This window comes from Zonotrichia leucophrys, chromosome Z (genome assembly GCF_028769735.1).
Source record: "Zonotrichia leucophrys gambelii isolate GWCS_2022_RI chromosome Z, RI_Zleu_2.0, whole genome shotgun sequence".
Taxonomy (NCBI): Eukaryota; Metazoa; Chordata; class Aves; order Passeriformes; family Passerellidae; genus Zonotrichia; species Zonotrichia leucophrys.
Window position 1 is genome coordinate 26,547,348 of NC_088200.1, and position 21,954 is coordinate 26,569,301.

Sequence of the window (21,954 nt, forward strand, 5' to 3'; positions counted from 1 at the left end):
AAACGATCAATTTTTAGTTATTATAGCCTGCCTGATATTTTTTAATGATTTTAGATAACTGCTTTTCTGGGTGCTCTTTAAGGAATGCAAAGATTTTTTTATATGAGCTTGGTATATTCATTAACATTAGTTTTCTTCTTCTAATGCATGAATACAATCTCTAATTGTGATGTCAATGTTACAACATTTTCAAATTCCTGACTTCAATTCTGATTTCATCTTTGGATGCCCTCCCCTAAAAATGTAATTGATGTTAAGTCTGTACAAACGAAAACATGTCTTTGGGCTCCATTAATGTCCCAAATTAAGTACAATAAAACAAGTTCTGTATTGACTTAGAGTCTGCATAATGAAGCCATTCCATGAGGATTTTCCAGGTTGTAATTCATTATAGAATCTAGCCTGACTTCTTTTAATAAGGTGCATAGAATAAATGTTGGTTTATCAAAGCCATAAATTCTATCTAAACTATAGACGAAGATTTGCTCATATAAGCAAATTATTGCAAAAGGTCTAGTTTTAAAATACACTTTTATTTCAATAAATGGGTAGATGGGTGTTAACTGTGCAGAAAAATTTTAAATTAGTTGTTATTTTTTAGTTAATTACATTAATTTAATTTAAACTAAAATAAACAACTAATTGTTTAAATAGCAACTAAATTATTAGCTGTTATTTTTTTCTTACATAGTGCTTTTAAGGGCCATTGTTGCTACTCCTAATCATGTAACTACAATATTCATATGTTTGTACATATTTGTATGCTGTTTTCTGTTTTCAAGATTGTGGGGTTTTGGTATTATTTGCTGGGGTTTTTAATGATCCAGTAACAAATTGAAAAATCTTATAAACTTCTTTGATTTTTAGGCTGAGTGTGAATTCTATCCACACCATAACTGGATATACTGCATCTGTCAGTCTGAAAATGTATTATTTTCCAATATTGTCCAGTTTTTGTATAATTTATTACCACCTTCTGCTTTTTTTCTTCCCAGATTTTGCCTGATTCTTTTACTTCATGACCTGAATCTTTTACTTCCTAAATTTACAGCATACAAGTATCATCATATTCTAAATTATTTGCATCCCTAAAATGATGGCTAATGCTCAGCAACTGGATCTTATAGCACAGCTAAATTTGGCCATTCTGCATATACTTGGCATGCCTTCAGTAAAATAGCCACCTATAAAACAGATGTTTATATTGCATGTGCCTCTTAAAATAAAATATTTCTAGAATAAATCTTCCTGAAAGAAGTTTCTAGGAATTATCTGGAGCTGACAAAGTTTTCAGCAACTGCAGATTTTGAGAGGCATCACAACAGTAATAGTTTGATGTAAACAGTGATACAGCGTTTGCTGGCTGGTGATCGTTTGTCATGTTTCAGATGGAATGAAAGTGTTCCTTGGTTTTGTTTATTCCTTCTTGTTGTAGAACAGACTTGTGGAATAGACTGGGAACAGGACACACTGGCGCAGAGAGACACCAAGTGAAGAGAGCTGAGGAGAGTGAATGCAGATTCACTTGCTGAACTTCCAGGAGCTGCATGCAGGACTCTGCTCACCTTCTCTTCCACACAGGAGGAGGACACAGGTGTGCAGGCAGGGTTTGGGCTAAAGGTCCTGAGGTCTGCCTCAGATCATAAAAATAACACGGCAAATCTCTGAGCTGATGGTGGAGGAATGTCCAAATGTCCAGTGAAAACTGTGGATGTGACCTGATCACCCCAGCAAACTGTAAGGGACCTCAGACACATGGACAAACATCATGGATACTAGGCTTGAACCATCAAGTGCATTCCCCTGCAGCTATATGTGCATGTCTGCAGGACATTTGGTGCAGATAAGTCACCAAGATCACCCACTTCCATAGCCCTACTGTACTCAACCTCTTAAAAATCCTGTGCCATTCTGGTGACAGTTATGTATTTACCAGAATTTGTGCTTAATTTGAAGGAGCCCTCTGGCCATACTCCCTCAGACCACACTCTTCCTTCACCCAACACTTTAGGAGCCCCCGGGGAAAATATATCTATGTTCAGCCCCTGTTGACCAAAGCCTCCAGTCTGAACTTCCGGCACGTCTGAGGCTGTGGCTTTGTGGCGCATCTGCGTCAAAGAAAAATATTTTGACACAGCGTCTGCTTTGCATCCATTTAACTGTTTGAACTATTCCATGGGCACTGGAATATGACCCAATTCTCTTTTTCTCAGGGCGGAGGCTGTAGAGGGCTGAACTATAGGATTCAAAAGCAAACATGCTGTTCACTATTTCATATGGTGAAAATGATAGTAAATTAATGAAAGGAACATGAAACACATATTAGAAGGAAACCTATGTTTGCAAAGTTACTGTTTCTTGGCACAACTGGGGTAAAAGAGCTATTTTACTTCCACTGGCTTGTACAAAAGATGTCTTCTGATACGTCCACCCCATTTTATATATTTCTCTTTTCTCCACAAAGCTTTTCCTAGAGGCAGATGTGATAGGCCAAAGGAATAGAGAAGGTCCCCTTATTGTGTTTTGCGCACATATGGGCTGAGCCAAGCTATAATGTGAATTCCTCAGCGTACACTCATTTCTCCTCTCTCAGAGCTGAAAGAAGTACAGCTCCTTGGCATCCCTCTGTGCCTGTAACATAACAGATCATCTAGTCTGAACAATTAGCAAAATAACACCTTCAAGTGTAAACAGTATTACACATGAGAGAATATATTATGGCAGTCTCAGCACCTGTGCTTGACACTGAAAAAACAGTATCAAAGTATTATATTTTAGAGGGACAATGCCAGATGTTGGCAAAGCTAAGGTTCTGTTCTTAAAGAATTTGAAAACTGGAATCCATTTCCTTTACTTGTCAGCATGGGGACGAGGGCTATGGATAAAGATTATACCAACTATCATTTCCACACTGATAAATCTGCAGGGTTTTGTATACCCTCCCTCATTAAAAACTTCTTCTGCTGAGACCATAAGCACCTCAACCTGACAAAATGGTTCCTGACAGGAGAGGGCATATTGATCTGGAGCAATTTATACATAGTCTACTAGAGAGATAATCTATTACAGAGAAGTTCCCTTATAGTTTTTCCCCTCTTAGTATTTTTTTTTTTTGTTTTACACTATGGTGAAAGTATTTTACACTATGGTGAATAATAATGAAATACAAAACTAATTATTAACAAACCTAGTTAGCTGATTATCCAAAATGGACTACAGCATGTTCAAGTGCATAGGCTGAGGAAAAGCCATGTACAGTGTTTATGCCAATGAATAATGACTATGAATTGCATAAGATAATCAAAATTATTATAAAAATAAAAATAAATTATTAATTAAAATGTCTGCATGCTCATAATTTCTAGCAAAGCAGCCTCCTTCCCCCCCTACTTTGATTACATCAATTAAGATTGAAAGAGTGTTGCAGGACAGTAAAATGTTATAACAAGACATTTCACAATATTCTACAACATTTGGACCATTTTAACCAAAGGAGGCCAAATGTATTTTTCTTAATTTTAAATAAATAATCTTACTTTTATTTAAAAAATAAGAAATATTACAACTGTAATGTATAACTGCATTTTTCCAAGGTTTTCTAGAGACTCAGGTAGGTCTAACCAGCAAAGTCTTCAAAACATAATGTGATTCAATCTGATGAAATGATCCTATAAGCCTGAATCAGTGGGACCTGTCTTGGAAGATCAGACAAAGTCAGTAAATAGGGGATAAGGATAGAACTGATTCACAGTAAAATAGCGATTTTGTGATACTTATATATGCATCTGACTTGTTCTTAATTTCATTTCACATATTGAACCAATGGATACAATGATACAACCCTCTGGATACTTCCATCATAGTCCCTAGACTAGAAAAGTAGTACATATACCTTAAGGCTTCAGCTTCACATTCAGGTTTTACAGAACCAAAACTTTGAGAGAAGAATGTGCCTCTGAATGTGAAGCACATAAAATAAACAAATTCAGATAAATAAATTGGTATATAGAAGAATAAATTAAAAAAGTAATCACAGCATCTAAACCCACAGAAATTGTAGTGGTCTTGTTTATCTGCCTGTTTATCTAATGTAAACAGTGAATCTTCAATTTGCTTATATGGCACATATAATATGTTCAAAGAAAGAGGCCTGTAAAGTATTTTGAGATTACTGGATTCATATTTTACCAAGAAATTAGTTAAAAAGCTAGCTCCCTAAAGGGTTTTAGATTCCAGAAACATTATTAAAACAAAAAAATTTTTGAAGAACATTCAAAATGTTATTCTGAGACTCTGGATAAATAAGAAATGTCTGGCACATGTCTTCACAAACTTTCCAGAACAATGTGCTGTCAACTCAAGGTAAATGATTATAATATTTTATCCAGTTTTTAACAGTGGGAAAACCAAAATATGTCCCATAATGAGAAACAAGCCTACTTTGTTTATGATATTCTCCTTTAGCTCTGGTTTATCTTTAGGACAGTTAGGGTTTGCTTTATTTAGAATTTAAGATTTATAAGGAGTTAGTGAAATATGCTTACAAAATTATTATTGGTGAAGTATTTCTATTGCACATTCATTTCAAAACGATACTTGTTTTTTTCTTATCCTACTGTGAAATGAAACCAAATGTCAGAACCTTAAAATATTTCACTATGTTGATTTTTCCTCATTATATTGCTTCTAATTGCTTAATGAAAGCATGTGGAATTACACCAACAGGATGCTTTAATGGCTCAGACCCAAATGTTCCTAAGCTTTGCCATAATTTGATGTGCAATAGTATGGCAATAACCTTGTCAGTATCACAGAAGATAAGTGTCCTCTGCCTGATGAGGAGTTGAGGAGCTGAATATGCACTAATGGTTAATCATGGCTATAAGTCCTCCAGACTGAAATGTTTGCACCTATTTTTAATTAATAGGCTGCTTTTTAAATTTTTTTTTATGTAATGGACACCTACTTATTACATTATTTTTCAGAGATGAACTTTACTACTGTGGAAAATAAACATGGATGACTAGTTTTTTTGTTACTGTCCTGCTCATCTACCACACTAATTTCCATGTTGTTTTTGTTAATTTCTTTTCTTTTCTTTTCTTTTCTTTTCTTTTCTTTTCTTTTCTTTTCTTTTCTTTTCTTTTCTTTTCTTTTCTTTTCTTTTCTTTTCTTTTCTTTTCTTTTCTTTTCTTTTTCTTTTTCTTTTTCTTTTTCTTTTTCTTTTTCTTTTTCTTTTTCTTTTTCTTTTTCTTTTTCTTTTTCTTTTTCTTTTTCTTTTCCTTCCCAGGACCTTCCCTTCCCGGAACCCTCCCTTCTCTTCCCTTCCTGGAACCTTCACTTCCCAAAACTTCCTGGAACCTTCCCTTCCCGGAACTTCCCTTCTCTCCTTTTTTCTTTCCTTCCTCATGTCTGTGATCTTGTTATGGGACAAACTGCAGAAGAAAATTCTGATATCTTTGGGAAAAGGTAACTATGAGTTGTTTTGACTGAATTATACAAAATTCAGAAGGAAATAAGACAGCAGATGTCAGGTTTTGCCAAAAGTACAAGAACTCAGGAAAATGGTTTAAAGCAAAGAGTCGGTCAAGCCTGCAAGGAACTCAAGCGGAATTTCTTTGGACATCATAGAAAATAGAAAATACACCAGTCAGCAATAAATGTAATTACTACAGTGGAAGGTCAAAAACTGTTTAAGACCATTTAGAGAAAATGTTGGACAAAAATCCTATGCTAAAACACAGGAAGGCCTGACCCATCTTCTACCTGCATGCTGTGGTCCTGAGAGGGAGCTGACCTCTCTACGTTCTTTTACAATACACAGAAATGCCTGAAATATTTTTGTACCACATAACTTCTTTTTTCTCTCTCATCTCTGGAGAATGTGGTAAATCTAAGCATATTTTTTCATGTGGAATATTTATGAGCATTTTTGCTCATTTATATCAGCTTGCCTACAGTTCTTAGTATTATTTGTTATTTCTAAGTCAGCTACAACATGCAAAATGCTTTGCAGTGCAAAAAATGCACAGTATTCTTTTTCAGGGAGGCTGTAATGCAGGAAGGCAACACATGAATAAATTGCAGGAAGGAGAAAAAAAAGAGTATGTCATATGTTTAAATAACGGAAAATATTGTTGGCAAATTTGATCAGGGAACTGTAGGTAAAGAAGATTGAAGTAGATCAAACCACAGAAAATCTTCTCCTTGATAATTTCTCTTGGGTATAAGCATTAGCCCAAGCTTTGTCATATGTTATTTTAACCTTTATAAAATGGGCTGTTAAAACAGTATTTCTGACTTCTAACACACAGCACATTATCAAAAAACCCCTGTCCTTTCCATCAAACTTCTAAGAGAGACTGAACCTTACAAAACTTGGAAAAATCATGCCATGGAAATTATTTGGATAGAGAGGATAGTGAGGGGGTAGAAGGAATGTTGTTGCTAAGTTCCTGAAATGGAAATTAATGATCCTAATAAGAGCAATGCTTTGTGCTCCTCATATGAATATGTTCTGGCAGAGAAGAAAAAAATTTGGATTCAGAGACAATGGCAAGAGAAGAGAAGAGGAAAGGAATAGTGTGGGTCTAAATCAGCATGGGATGAATCAAAAGACAGCTCATTTAAGTGCCTGACTCTCTGAGCTCTGCCAGTGACTTACAGAAGGGAAACAGCCTTAACTTTATTTTACAATGCCAAAAGGATATATGCAGAAATTTACAGGGAAAAAATGAATGGGTCCCTTCCCTCCAGCTTCAGGCTTTCTCAATTAGAAAGCTGTAGGGATTCATACTATCCCACTTGAGGCACACAGTTTAGCCAGCTGCATTAAGCAGTCTCCCTGAGCTCCCTCACTCGTAATGGGAGACACAAAACACAGTAGTTTTGTGTAAAGCCAAGGCAACATGTTTAAGTTCAGTGCCCAGTTAACAGGAGTGTCAGGAACCAGTTGTCTAACTTAGCCCCAGCTTCTGGTGGTAATATTTCTCCTCTGAATTGAAATGCAACAGATTTTATGTTACTGGATATACAAACAGGCATTTTTGAAGCTGAAATCAGAGATCTTCACTACTGGGGTAAAAGAGTCAAACTAATGAGCTGAGTAGGGCACAATAAAAGGAATCACATAAAAGAAATAGTGACAAAACACACCACTAAAGGGTTTAGAGAGCTAAGGCACTCTAAGCTATAGAGACTATTAGTAATGTAAAGAAATTAATAGTATGACTTAATTGGATGCACTGATGTGAGGCACAATTACACACTGAAAATGCCACAACTGTGCCACTAGATCTTTCTCTGTGGGAGGTAAGTGTTACAAATTACTTCAGAACAGAATGCCACAAAAAGGATGACCCGAAAAATCAAGGTCTAGTAGCAGGTTACCTGCCAAATTGTCAAAACTGCAGACTTGGTGCTGAATGCATGCCGACCATAAATTCTATTTATTTCATAACAGATGCCTGCCTTTAACTTTAGGGATCTAAATTAGCTGAAGCTGTGACATCCAATCTTAGTCTACTTCCCAGTAAACTGAACTAATCTCAGCCTACAACTTTGTTTTCAAGGGATAGATTGGGTCTTTGCTTTGTGCCTTCAAAATGTTTTACAGAATATAACAAAGCAGACTCAGCTGAAGCTGAGAACCAATATATGAAAAACTATAGAGTCTGAATTCTAGTTTTGCTTTTTAATGGAGCTTTCATGGAGACCTGTGCCAGCAAAATTCCAATGCATGTGCCACATGTCATAATTACTTGTAATCTGCTTTGAAAGAACAGAAGAGGATACATTTCCATTCTATTTTCAAGTGATCAAAACCTTGTGCCTGTGCCTTTGATCCATTTTGGATCTGTATGTCCTGCAACTGCACAGGAGACAGCATGCATCTCCCTAGTAACAGAATGACAATGAACTGATTCCCAAGAAAAACATTAAGGTGGAAAAGAACACAAAAGAATCTTTAACATTTAAGATTGAAGCTGCAAAGAAATACTTCATAACCACAGACATGCTTGCTTAACATAAGGGGGAAAAAATTTTTTGCACTGTGTGCCTGGAGATGGTAATAGAAGAGCACAAATTGCTGCCACTTCCCCTTGCATGTAGCAACCACAGTGTACACTGCTTGAGCATGACCACAGCAGGGGAGACTGCATTGTTTCCTTTCCTAGCATGGGCTCCTGCATGAGGACACCTGTCTCAAGGAGTACAGGATTTATTGGCACCTGAGTAGAATCTGCACTAGTAGCCTGCACAAGATCAGCAACAGGCTGGGCACAGACTGGCAAAGACTGGTTGGTGCAGCACACAATATCTGGCTTTCATTTGGTTACTATATAATATTTCACAGGTCAATTTTTTTGCTTTTTTTTTTCTTCTTCTTTGTAATAGCAATGGTCCTTTTTCCAAACACATTTATGACCCATGAATGTGGTCTTTACAGCTCCCTTCCCTTTGCATCTCTCAGCATGCTATACAGGAATAGGCATTCATGACAGAATAACAGAAGCCTGTCTGCCCTCTAAGGGCTAGCAGAAACTCCACCATCACCACAGGCAATCTATTCCTCCATCACTCAAAAATATGCGAATACTGGAGTTTAGAAACTGCACACTGTTCTGTATTCTCTCGATAAATCCCTATAGATTGTTAGTCTTTTCTCTGTTTCCTTTGCAGATGACCATGAACAGGTTTGTTATTTGCTCCAGTATTTTCTACTAATTTAATTGAAGCAGAAAACCTGTAAATCCATATGTTGTTTTCCCAAGTTCAGAAGATTATCACCAAGATTCCCCCTCTCTTCAAACGCTCACCTTTTCTTTTTTTAACAGATGATTGCTAATGCCTGGTAAGTTGTGTTTGGTGGCTCTTTGGTAATAACAAATGAAATTTAGGAGGTCCTGATAATGTGAAAGTACTTAAGATGGTCTATGGTCTATTCTCATTTAAAGCTGAGAATTTTTCTCTGTTATGTTCCTAGTTGGGGAAACATTATTTGTTAGTGAAAACTAGTGCAAAAAGTATTAAAGTTATGTCTCCTTTATCTAACTCTCACTGAAAAATCGGACCCTCTGCAAGGCAGCAGGCCTCTCTTTTCCTGGTCCTTCCCCAAGTATGAATGCCCATATGGTTCTCTGTTTTCCCTGATAAATATAACTTATTCCATACTATTTGTTTCTTGACTTTTTCCTGTTTGTTTGAATTACATATTTACTTTGGTCCTCATACTCTGCAGGTGAAGTCACCCGATATCCCAAGTTCTGTTTACTCCTGCAAGTTTCTGTTGTGAATCTTAAAGCCTCTGAGTTGTGCAGATACTTTTGTGTGTCACCAAGGCTAGAGTTTTCCCTGCCACCATCACAGCATAATAAGTGTAATCTAACATCTTACCTCCTAATTTGATCCTAATTTTAACAGACAGCTTTCCCATTAATCTCTAAGCTTTGGTGGCTATGTTGCTGTTACCATGCTGTGTGTGGAATGGAAGCTCTTACTTCATTCTGGTTTTAGAGAGGACAACAATTTTATATTTAAAACCATTGGAAGTATACAAACCACAAATCTGCAGTGTACCTAGGATGAGTCAATTTTAACAAACTTAAAACGTGTCTGTTACACTTCTTTTAATATAATTCAAAACACAGACACCTCCCTGTATGGGGACACACCTTGTCTCAAAGTGCCACTGAGATTTAGGCACAGAAATAATTCTGGAAATCTGGACTTTTGGTATTTTGCAAGTCAGCGGGCATAGTACACTAAAATATTGATACAATATCCCTTGACTTTGTGCAGTAGCACACACACACCAAATCTCACACTACCAGCAATATTTTTTGGCAAACTGTACTATTAATGCAAATTGAATTAGTCTGCATGACATTAAGCCACTTGGGATTTCTCCAGAGCATCAATTTAGTGACATGCGCTTTCAATCTCTATATGTTCTGTTCCCTTGGACACCAAAAAAAAAAAATCCAAACCAAAACCCAATAAATTAAACATAAGCTGCAGCTTTTGTGTGTGTGTGTGTGTGTGTGTGCAGAAGTCAGAGTTAATATAAGTCAGGGTTAATTTTCTTTTGACAGTCAAGGGCTTGCCTTAATTTCAAACATTATGCTTGTCCTTCTGTCAATGACAGTGAGGAGAATCAGGAGTGTGCAGACACTTGCCTGCTTGCTACCATGGCCATCATGTATTGCTCTTTGTTTGTCTCTTCCTTTTTCCTGCTGCCCTCTACACTTTTTCCTTACTCCTCCAAGTGCAAAAGTCTCTTGTACGCTTTTTCTTTCCCCCCACACCTATGGATATTTCTGCTCAGAAGACAAATGCATTGGAAGCTCCATCTCAAGGGAAACCAGGTTCTATTAGCAGAGATTTGAGGTCTCTGGCCACACAGCTGTGGCAAGCCTAGACTCCTGTGAAAATAGGCAACTGGATCCAGATGGGGTCCAGATGTGTTAGTGTACTGAGGCATCCAAGGTAGTAATCCGTGGGACAAGAACATTAGTCCAGGTGCAATGTCGGACTGACACTGCCAGACTGTATTTGGACACGGACTGGCTTATGTCAGCATGTGCAGCTGTGTCCAATAAGTCCAGTTTTGGGTCAGTGACAGAAGACAGTCTCCACATTTGTCAGTGTAGTGGTACTACAGCACATAAATGATGCTGAACTGGATCATGCAAACTCTGATTCCTCACCCATTCATTCAGATGGAAGCTCAATTTTCTTGGTGCCTCACGTTGTGAACTTACATGTCCATTCCCTGATCAGGTCCATGGCTCTCTTGAACTGACCTTTACACAACAAATATCTTGAAACTACCACTGTATAAGAATCCAAAAAACCTAGGAAATTTGAGTTTCCCTAGAGGCTCAATTGATTAGTTGTTATTAGAATGTAAGAGGAAAAAAACCTGAAGCACTAAAGGCTTTTTCTTTTTCCCATAACATTTGAGAATAATTGGAAGAAAGAGGGGAGAGTAGAAAAGAGGCTGCTATCTGCAAACTGTGAAAGTTCATGTTTGGGGTTGCGACAGAGGACTGGCAGCAGCAAGGAGACTTATGGCATGGCAGCACTGACGTGGTTGTGTACATCTCTGAGGTAAACACAAGGAAAAACAAGCTAATCAAAAAAGGAAAATATCCTGAAGCAAGGGAAGAAATTAAGGAGAAAGAATTGTGAAAGCCTGTGATTTTCTCATTATTCTTGTTATTTTTATGTCTTTTTTTTTTATTACCCTTCATTTCTTCAAACCTTCCGCAAATTTTCAGTGAAATGTAAGATTTAAATAGTTGCAAATAAATGGAACTCTGTTCTCATTCTCCCTGCAAAACAACTCAAAATCCAAAAGACCATATAAACATAATCCTAATTGAGATGTTTTTGAAGTGCCATGTTTTTTAAACTAATTTTATTATGGAGAGGGAGATGGTGGGCTGGCACATGAACTCTGACTCTTCTATTCATAAAAACTAGTGCCTCACAAATGGCAGGGCTTATAATAATGAAAACTTGCCCACACTGACACACACATGCATGCACATCTGGAAGGTGCTGAGAAAGTGAAGCAGGGATAAAAAAAGAGGACAAGAACAGAAGAAATGAAGGATATTCCTTTAACTGGCTTTTACAGAAAGCTTGTTTAATCTCATGCTTACTTCTAAATTAGGGGTGATTTGGCTGTCTCATGCAATGCAACCTCCAAAAATGTTTCCAGAATGTAGATGGCAAAGGCAAAACACAACTATGGGTACCGTCCCTCAACGTTTCTTTGTTTAGGCTATTTCCTTTTGAAAAACCTGTTAGGTAATTTGTAATCTTTTGTCAGTGTTATCTTTGAAAGTGTCTTTATTTCACATTTTGTTTTAGTAGTTAAGAGGACTGTAGCACTTTTTAAGTCTCTATTACTTTATTTTACTTTTAGGAACATATTCTTATTAATCAAAATCATCTGTTTGGCTTCCAGTCTGTTTTCTTTGCAGAAGTGTTTTTGGAAGCCTAACAGTGTAATTCCAGGGATGATATCGGCCCCAATGCTTTAGAATCTAGGCCTACAGAGGGACTTTATATAGCTCTTTGGGAGGAAGAACTTACACTGCCAAAACAAAGTTCTCTGCCAGAATAAGATCCTGATTCTGTAAACTGACTCCATTATCTATGGTTCTGCCTAACTAAGCATGTGCACATTAACATGAATTTTAAATACTTGAATTCCTTATAGTTGAGGCCCACATCAGACCATACCAGCTCAAGACTCAGGGGCAAAAGGACTCTGAATCTATGCACCAAGTAAGGCAGGTGATGATGTGGCACTGGACTGCTGCTCAGAGACCACACTCTGTGTGCCAGGCAGCTCCACTTCATATGGCTTCCTTCATATGAAGAAGAGGCAAGGAAAAGGAAAAGGAAAAGGGAGTTGGCTGCACAGAAGGGTCTTGCTAAAATACTGTGGTAGCCAAGAAATGGGCTAATGTTGTTTGCAAAGCTGGGTAACATTCCTTTTAACCCTGAGAGGTGGGGGTATTCAGCCTAGAAAAAAAGGTGGTTCAGAGGAGACCTTATCACTCTCTGAAGCAAAAAGGTCTGAAAGGAGGCTGTATCCAGGTGGGGGTCAGCCCCTTCTCCCAGGTAATAAGGCAAAGGACAAGAGAAAAAAGCCTTAAGTGGTTTAGATTGGATATTATGAAAAATGTTTTTACTGAAAGTGTTGTCAAGCACTGGAACAGGGTCCCCTGGCAAATGGTGGAATCACCATTCCTGGAGCTATATAATAGATGTTCAGGTGTGGCACTCGGGGACATAGTTTAGAGGTTGACTTGGCAGTGCTGGGCTTTTGGTTGGATTTGCTGATCTTAGAAGTCTTTTCCAGCACAAATGATTCTGTGAATCTATGGCATAAAAAGCCTTTGATGTTATAAACCTTACTCTTGACACGAGTATGTTCTACCATTACATTGCCCTCCCAGCTGAAAGAAATGAGTGCAGGTACTGGTGTTTTTCACACTATCTTTTGACTTTGTGCTTAAAACAGATATGTATATCTAAGGATAAGTCTAGATATGCTTGTAGTAGTAAGAAAGACCAGGTTTGCAGCCCACCCTCAGTACAACTGTACCTCCTTCTGTTTGAATGGGACTTAGACACTCAAAAAGTAAACTGAAGGAAGTTTTCAAAACTATTTTTGGGAAATCCCAAAGAAGATATATCTTGGAGAACGGAGATAGACTTTTTCAAAAAATAGAAAGTAGAACTAGGCTAAAATAGAGTAGAGCTAAAATAACCACAGAAAAATATAATTTTTTTAGCTTAAAGATCTAAACCAAACTGTTAACTTGAAATGGAGATATTTTAGTGTGAAAGAGAAATATAAGAGCAATAAATGCTATAAATATTCTACCCTGTACACCATGCTGTCAAATAAAAACCAGAAAAATTAAGGACATTTTCTGGTTCCAACTGCTGAATCTACTTCTTTTGGAATCAAACAGAAATATAATTTGTTGATATATAACAGGCCATGTGTGACAGCAGCACGATTTTAAAAGCAGCTTACTTTTCTGAAAGAAACATGGGAGTGAAAAAAGCAAATCAGTCTCCGTGTTTAATTTAACTTTTGAGAAGAAAAGAAACAGAAAAATTGTTGAGGGGAAGTGCAAAATGCCGGACAAAAAGAAAGGTACAGTAGCAGCATAAGGAAGTCTATCAGAAACCAAAATGTTTCAGATGTCATTCTAGTAAAGGCTCTAAAGTTATGGGAAATGAGGTATATTTTCCAACAGGAAAATAAGATTTGTTGAAACATTCTCATTCTAGATGGTTATGAAAGTTGGGGTTTTTTTGATGAAAACTAAGTGTATTACAGGAAGTTTCTGTCTGATATACTTATGGAGAACTGTAAAAACAGTGTGTTGTGAGTGACCCCAATGTCTCAAAAGTTTTTTAATTCTCCCTTCAGTTTTGATAGCTGAAACCTGTTTTATCTAAATGCTTTCTATTAGTTAATATCTGATTAACGAAAACAGTCTTTTCAGAAACCTGAATGATCCCCAAATCTAATTCAGAATATTCTGAATGAAAATGCAGACTTTCCAGTGCTACCTATAAGTTTGGGCTGTAACTCAGCACTACAAAGGAAAAATTCCTGAAGCTGCACAACTGCTGCAGCAACAATAACCCATCCTCTTCCTTTACATAAATCACAACCCCAGAGGAAGCCAGATAGCGTGGGTGGCTGTGAGAGGGGCAGAAGCATAGAGAGGAGATTACTTAGGGGACCAGAACATTCTCTCCAGAAAGCGAAATACTGCCTTTTTCTCTTGGCAGAAAGGCCTCATTCACGTCACAGTAATGCTTGAGTTTGCTCACACCGCTAAAACATCTTTAGCCAGCTTTTGTTCAACCCTTATGTGTCAGCTGCAGAAATGGTATTCCCTGTGTAAGTGATCGGGGATGGATTCAACTCTGATGTCTACCATGTGTGTCTGCTAGGGTGGCTGGATGTATGATTTCCCATTTCAGAGAATAGCTGAGAGCCTACTCAACAGAATTAATGTAGGTGTCCACTCCACACAGAGAGAAACTGCCTTCTGGACTCCACTGACTCTGTTTACTAAATATCCTTGGATAGCATGTGAAGCTTGTACACTTGAGCTAACCTAAATATCTGCTTAGGTGTAGATACAAACAAATTGATGAGATTTACTTTACCTGAACTCTCCTTTAAATGACTGCATAAAATACATAATATGTGAATTTTAAAACTGCAAAAAGTAGAATTTGTTCATGTTTCTATGGTTAGCCCTAGGGGTTGCCCACTGAATATTTTATACTATGGTTTTAAAAACTCTTTTAAAGCTTACAATTTCTTGACAAAAATCTTGTAAAATATTAATTTGAATATTTAATCCTCATCTAAAACATCATACAGATACATTCATAAACTTCATCACAAAAATACTATGGAGCTACTCTATTTTGAAAGTATCACTTTTAAGGTTTTAAAAATACATGCCATATCTAGTATTGGAACAAAATTATTGCTTTGTTCATTTGAGATTATGTAACATTAAATCTGTCTGTTTGCAAGAAAATTATGCATTATGGGTTGTGATTTTATTTTCATGATGCCTATTATAAACTGAAGTATGTGAAATCTTTTGCAGGTTCATTGCTGTTTTTTCTGCAGTCTGTGAATTGTCTTCCATCCTGTGCTTCATTCCAAATGGACCAGCCTCTGGGGAACAGTGCAGACTACTACTTTGTGTTGTCACCTAGTGTGCTGACAGGATGAAGAAAAGTGTTTGGCACAGCTTTTCATTGGTAACATATACTGATAGACACAAGCGTGTCTCAGTCAAGCTGTTCAACATTTAAATGTGTAATTAAATATAATAACTATCCATATTAGGGTTGACAGTTTATGGTCTTTTTATAGTAACCTTTGTACTTTTGCTCATCAATCACTTTTTGTTTTGCTAGTAATTCATACTGCAGTAGTAATGGGATGAGATATTTGACTCAAAAAATGCCTTTTTTTCCCTCAAATCCAAAATATGGCATTCCCATCAGAAAGTTAAAGTAGTGTTTCATGTTTGGAGTCTTACCTGCTCATATCTGACAATACAAGAGTTCAACTCAAGGAGAGAATCACTGCATGAGTGAGGAGGGACTGCCAGTGGGAAAATAATTGCTTATGGGATGCATGTTGAATACATTCAGCAGGTTCTGTGGTTGGAGCATACATACTTGATTTGACCTCAGGTATGGTCTTGTCTGCTCTGGGTATTGTCCAGTTATTTTTGTGGTTTTGGCTTTGAAGCACAAAAGCACTGAATCGAATAAGGTAAGAAAAAATTTGAATGCAGGGAAGACTTCATTTGCTCCATCCTCATATTACAGATGAAAAATCTGTACATACGCCCCATTTGGACCTGAAGGTCCAAATAAGCAGACCTGCCCATAAGAAAAGAAAGATCATGTCAATGACACATTTTTACAAAGTTCCACTTAAATGTATTTCTATGAAAGACAGTGGTGAAAAAAATTAGTAGGAAACCCCAACCTGGATCAGAGAAGATAGAAGATGGCTGGCCTGTCCAGGAGATAAACTGTATTCAGCTCCTATCTATATCAGATAGGATATTAAAAACTTAAACCTGAATGCAGGGTGATGTTACTCATTGAGTAAGATGAAAGGGAGTAGGAACTGATGACTTCAGATATCCCATGCTAAGTACTTCCAAAAATTCCTCTAACCCCAGCCTTGACTCCAGGAAAGTTTCAATCACTGCTGAGTATTGGGGTAATAAGTAAGGTTAGATTAGGGAATTAATATCTCCCTCCAGTATTTTTCTCAGCTGGACTTAAATACCAGGGGTTGTTTGACTCTTTGTGCAATACCTGGCACTGAATTGAGATAAAGATGATTCACAAACAACATTAATAAGGTTAGTTCCTGTCCTGAGGAAACTAGGATTTATAGTAAACTGCAAACAGAAAAGCTAGGGTGAAATGACTTGCCAATCTAATACAGTACATCAGTAAAAGAAAATAGGAAATAGGATCCTGACTTCATACTCTCCAACCATCCACTGTCAAATGGGTTGAGCTGCAGCAGCATTATTTGGGTCAACTTACCCAACAGTGTTTCTTCTTAGATTCATGAATCTGAATGAACCTTAGTCCCAAAATCATGTTTTCACTGTTTTCATCTCAAAAGCAGGATTTTAGGATGATCTAAACACAGTGCTACCAGAAATAAATGATGCCGCACAGATTTTGACTGAATTACAAAGAAACAGAGCTGGCAAAACATGAATTTAAGACTTCATCTCAGTGTGATGTTGGTGGAACCAGGGGTACGTGTAAATCAGGTCAGGCTGGTCGCTGATGAATTTTTGGTGGAAGGATGGTGACATCTAGTGGTGCTGCTCTTCTCACAGCCCTTCACGTTATATCTTGATGCATCAGCTTTTTATCAGTGTCCACCTCTGAAAATTTCAAACATAATTTCCCCTTTATTTGTTAAACTGGAAAAAAAGAGTTGTCATAAAGGAGTGATTCAGCAATCTGCAAATAAAGCTGCATCGTAAAGTGTTGTAAATATTGCAATAACAACTTTAAGCTTTCTTTCTGAATTCATTACTTAAATTCAAGTTACTTGTGTCAGAATAGCATGATAGGCTCTGAATCAGTAGGGACCCAGACAGTGATCCAGGGAATGACTTAATCCTCAGTTTAAAAAAACCCCAAACTGAAGAAAGGATGTAACAAATCACACTTTAGGTGCTTTTTGCTCTCTGGCTGGATAGTTATTATAGTCTAGAGGTCTAACTGAAACAGTTGAAGTTAGGTAAAATAAGTCATATTATAACAACAGCTATAAAAAAAGACCTTAATAAAGTCCAATCTGCTCAGTCGAAAAACGGCTAGAAATGTGTCTTAGAAATCTGCACAATGAAAGACAAGAGATACAGGTATGTAGAGAAACCAAATTATTATCTATAACAGAAGGTTGATCAGCACCAGAGTTTGTTTGCTCAAATATATGTATTATTAACCTGCTAGACAAGCCATCCATGATCTGGACTGCTTGAGGTGGCTGCTGTACATGGGCAGAGGACACTCCCAAAGAGCTGCACAGTCCCCTTGGCTGGGAGCTAGAACAGGTTCATTGATGGAGGTACCCTCTCCTGCGACAGATGCTTTACTGCAACATATGTAACCTGTTATTCTAACGTGACAGGTATCAGTAAGATGGTCTCCAGCTCTTAGATGCCAGCAGGAAAAAAGACCAGCCTGGGCAGAACAGGAAGCTTTTGCAGGGAGTCAGGGGGAAAAAAAAGAAAAAAAAAAGATGATTTATGATGTTTGAAAGAAGGGGCAGGTAACTTAGGAAGAGTATGAGGATATCATGAAGTCATTTAGAAAGGTGAAATTACAAAGGAGAAAGCCCAGCTAGAACTCCATCTGGCCAGCATAGCAAAAGATAACAAAAATGTTTTAACAAATAAATAAATAACAAAAATAAGGCTGAGGAGAGTCTCCACCCTTTTTTTCGATACAGAGAGAAACACTGTCACAAAGGATGAGGAAAAGGCTGGGGTACTTGATGCCTTTTTTCGCCTCAATCCTCAGGGTACCCAGCCCCCTGAACTGGTAGACAGGGATGTGGAGCTAGATAAATCTCCCATAATCCAAAAGGAAATAACAACTTGCTGTGCTACTTAGACAAGTGTATCATATTGGGTGGGATCCACCAGAGGATATTTATAGAACCGGCAGAAAACTTTGCTCTTTCCATGATTTACTACCAGTCCTGGTTAACCAGGAAGGCTCCAGATGACTGGTGGCTGGCAAATGAGACACCCACCCCCAAGAAGGGCAGGAAGATCTGGAGAAGAACAAGCTGGTCAGTGTGCCCCCAGTGCCAGGGGTCATGGAGCAGGTCATCCTCACAGTGATTTCAGGGGGGGTGTAAAGGACAACCAGGGGAGCAGACCCAGCCAGATGGGTTTAGGAAAGGCAGATCCTGCTTGACCAGCTTGATCTCCCTCTGAGACAGGGTGACCAAATGAGTTTATAAAGGAAAGAGTGTGGATATTGTCTGCCTAGACTTCAGTAAAGCCTTTGACGCTACTTCCCCCATGTCACTAATTCCACCTTCATGACAACTTTTGTGAACAAACAAACACTTACTACCTCAGCTATACTGTATTAATATTTATGTACTATAGCTTTATTTTGCAACACTTGTGTTCTACATCCAGTTCTTTGTTATCACACTGAGCAAAATCTATTCATCAGTCTTCCCTCTGCAGGATCTCCTGAACACTACAGCTGGCTCCACAAATTTTCTCACAAAAGTGTATGTTTTTCATCAGCTGGATATTGTAACTGTGCAAATGATGAGTGCTCTTACTGCAAAAATTTAATCGTCACTTAGCATCCAAACGGCTCTACACCTTTCAAAATGACTGCATATATTTCCTCCAGTCAATCAACTTGTTTCCTTCAGAAACTCTTTCAGACTGATTTGACAATAAATATTTCTCATTTAGCTCTAAGTTATCTCACAGAGCAGAGGTTAAAATTAGATGGATTTTCTGCAAATAAAGCACAGACCTTGGAAAAAGTGTATTCAAGGGCTGAAACAGCCCACATAGAATGCCCACTAGATAGATTTTCCCCAAAATGCATCGGGAATATGTGAGATATTCTTTTGTAACTGCAACAATAGCATGAAATACTATATAAAACTGTCTAAGAATTCTAGTTTTCCCAAAGGATTTCTGGGTGTTTTTTAGCTAATGGGCATCAAGGCAGTGAAACTAAGCCTTGTCAAAGCATGTTCTCAAGACAAGCTTTTATCTATACAGCAGTATGAAGCCAGAGTGGTCTTAAATGTCATCACCACTCTGAAATGCTCTGCTGTAATGGCATGTAAAGCCACAGCAGGCACAAAGTGCCTGTGCACCTTTTGAATTCCCAGTTGGAAGGTTCCTTGCTATGAAACAAGGGGCTTTCGTTAAATTCATTGGGACTCTAAGCTTTCACATGAGAACTAGAAAGTGGACCAACTTTGAAGTTATTTCTTTTAACTTGTTTTCCTAATTAAAATGAAGCTTGGGCCAGAAACATATTTTCCCCCCCCGTCTACCTCCCTCTCCCCCCTCTTATTTCCATAGTCCTGCAACAAAGGTGCTTTGATTTCACTTTAAATGGGAATGAGGGCTGGCGGTGGGTGGTGGTGAGTGCGTGGTGTGATCTTTGATCTATAGATGAATATAGACAACTTCAGCCCACAAGGAATTTGTCTAAGGAACTACATTAAAATAGCAGTTGAAACATAATGCAAACCTAATTCTAATTGATGCTGTTTGGAGTGCTGTGCAGTTCTAGAAGTACTTAGATTTTGAAGGACGAATAATGGAAGACTTCATTCTGTGAAATGCATTTTATATTCCTACAAAAATATTGTAAATCATGTAAGAAATATGCTTTTATCCGCAGATATAAATTGGAAAAGATGATAATGACTTTTTCCTACTGCACGTACCTGTGCTATGAGTTGCTTTATGTTATCATCTGACAGCTTTTGTTGTAACAACAACAAGTTAAGTCATAAAATAATGAACATCTCAATACTTAAGACTGTCTATGGCAGTATGTGGAGTTTTACATGCAGCACACAGCCCATTGATTTTACCTAAGCTAAAAAAGGCAGTAAAGAAAACAAAAAAAATTTCTAAACACAGAAATTTCATCTGAAGCAAGCATGAAGAAACTGACATCGTCTCTTTAGGCATTAAATCAGCCACAGAAATATTGTCAGTATGCTTATGACACTGTATCTCCACTACATGATCCTTGTGATCCCATTTGGGTTGTGTCTTCTGATGAGGATTACTGAGGAAGTGTGGCACTTAACCATCTTCACTACCTGCATAAAGGAGATACTGAGCTTGCCAGTAATCAGTGTCTATGGAATCTCATTTCTGAGTGAGTGCACACTGTCTCATTTCTAAGTTTCAGAAACAGAGTAACTACTTCATTGTGGTGGTCTGTCCTGGAGAAGAAAAGCTGTGAATCAACCACACCACAGGTAACACCACAGGATCCTGGAAACTGAGACGCCAGGATAGATAACATCACGTCAGGTTATGGTGAGAGGTGGGGGAAAAGAATGATGGGAACAGTTACATAAATTAAGTTATTCCTTAAGGTTAAGTTCTGAACCCAGCCCTCTGATAGTTTCCATATAAGGTATTGTTTCTGTTTCTTTGTTCATTGGTTTTCTGCCCTCAGTTTATGTCTATGTGAGGTTGTGTTTGCCTCATTTAGAGGTCTTCTGGAGAAGCTCTGTACTATGTTTTGTTGCACACTGATTGTTAGTGCACTTTATTATTTTCCTTTATTAAACTTTGATTTTTGGGCACTCCAGTCATTCCTGAGCCTTTTTATTTAGTGCCACTCTCCCAGCTGACCGGTCCTGGAGTTGCATGCAACACAACATTCCATCTCTTCCTATGGACTAGTTTCAGTAAGATGCACTGCACTCTGCACTACCTCCTGGACTTCCAACTGACATTCCCCAGCAATCCTCCTGCTGGAACTGAGATACAGCTCTTTTTTTTTTTTTTTTTTTTTTCACTTTCCATTTTAGAGATTTAAGGCTGTGACATTCACTTTAACATTTGTTCTGAACATTTTAGGCAGGGTAAGATTCCTAATCCAGGCTGTTTTTAAGCATCCATTTAACCACGAAAAGATGCTTTGGGTTTATAGATTTAGGATAATATGAATGTGCCAGGTTATCTGAGTAAAGAAGGAAAAATAGATCCTTTTTGAACAGTTAGCTTGCTTCTTCAAACTAAGAGACTCATGGCTGCATAATACACTTCTCCCAGAAGCTTATGACAGAGCTGGCAAGCACCTTTAACTAGACTGTCTATTGGGACTTTTATCCAAGCCCTTGCTGCACCTACCTCAAGATGAAAGATACTAGAATATATGCCAAGCAAATAAAATAAAACTGTGACAAAAAACATCAGTAGTTGAGGGATATTAAGTGCAGGTTAAAGGGTAGCACTGGTTCTTGATATCTCTTATCTAATGTTACAGTCGGTATCAGCTCTTGAATGAAGCAGACAAGATAAAAATGGTTCTTTGAACATTCACTTACTTCATCACTTATATTCAGTTTCTGTATTGAACTTCTTGAGGGTTTAAAATATCCCATGCAAAAGTTGCTCACAGTATCATACAGCTGCAAGGCAGGAAATTCTGATTTGACAACATGATGAGAAAGGCTTTTAAGAGTGGTAAAATGTTAGCAATCCTGGCATTGCTAATACAGTCCCTTGTATGAATAAATGGGTTCAGTACGGTTACATATCCCTGAGACAAATGCAAAACTGCAGGAAATGCAAGGAAGGGCTGTTA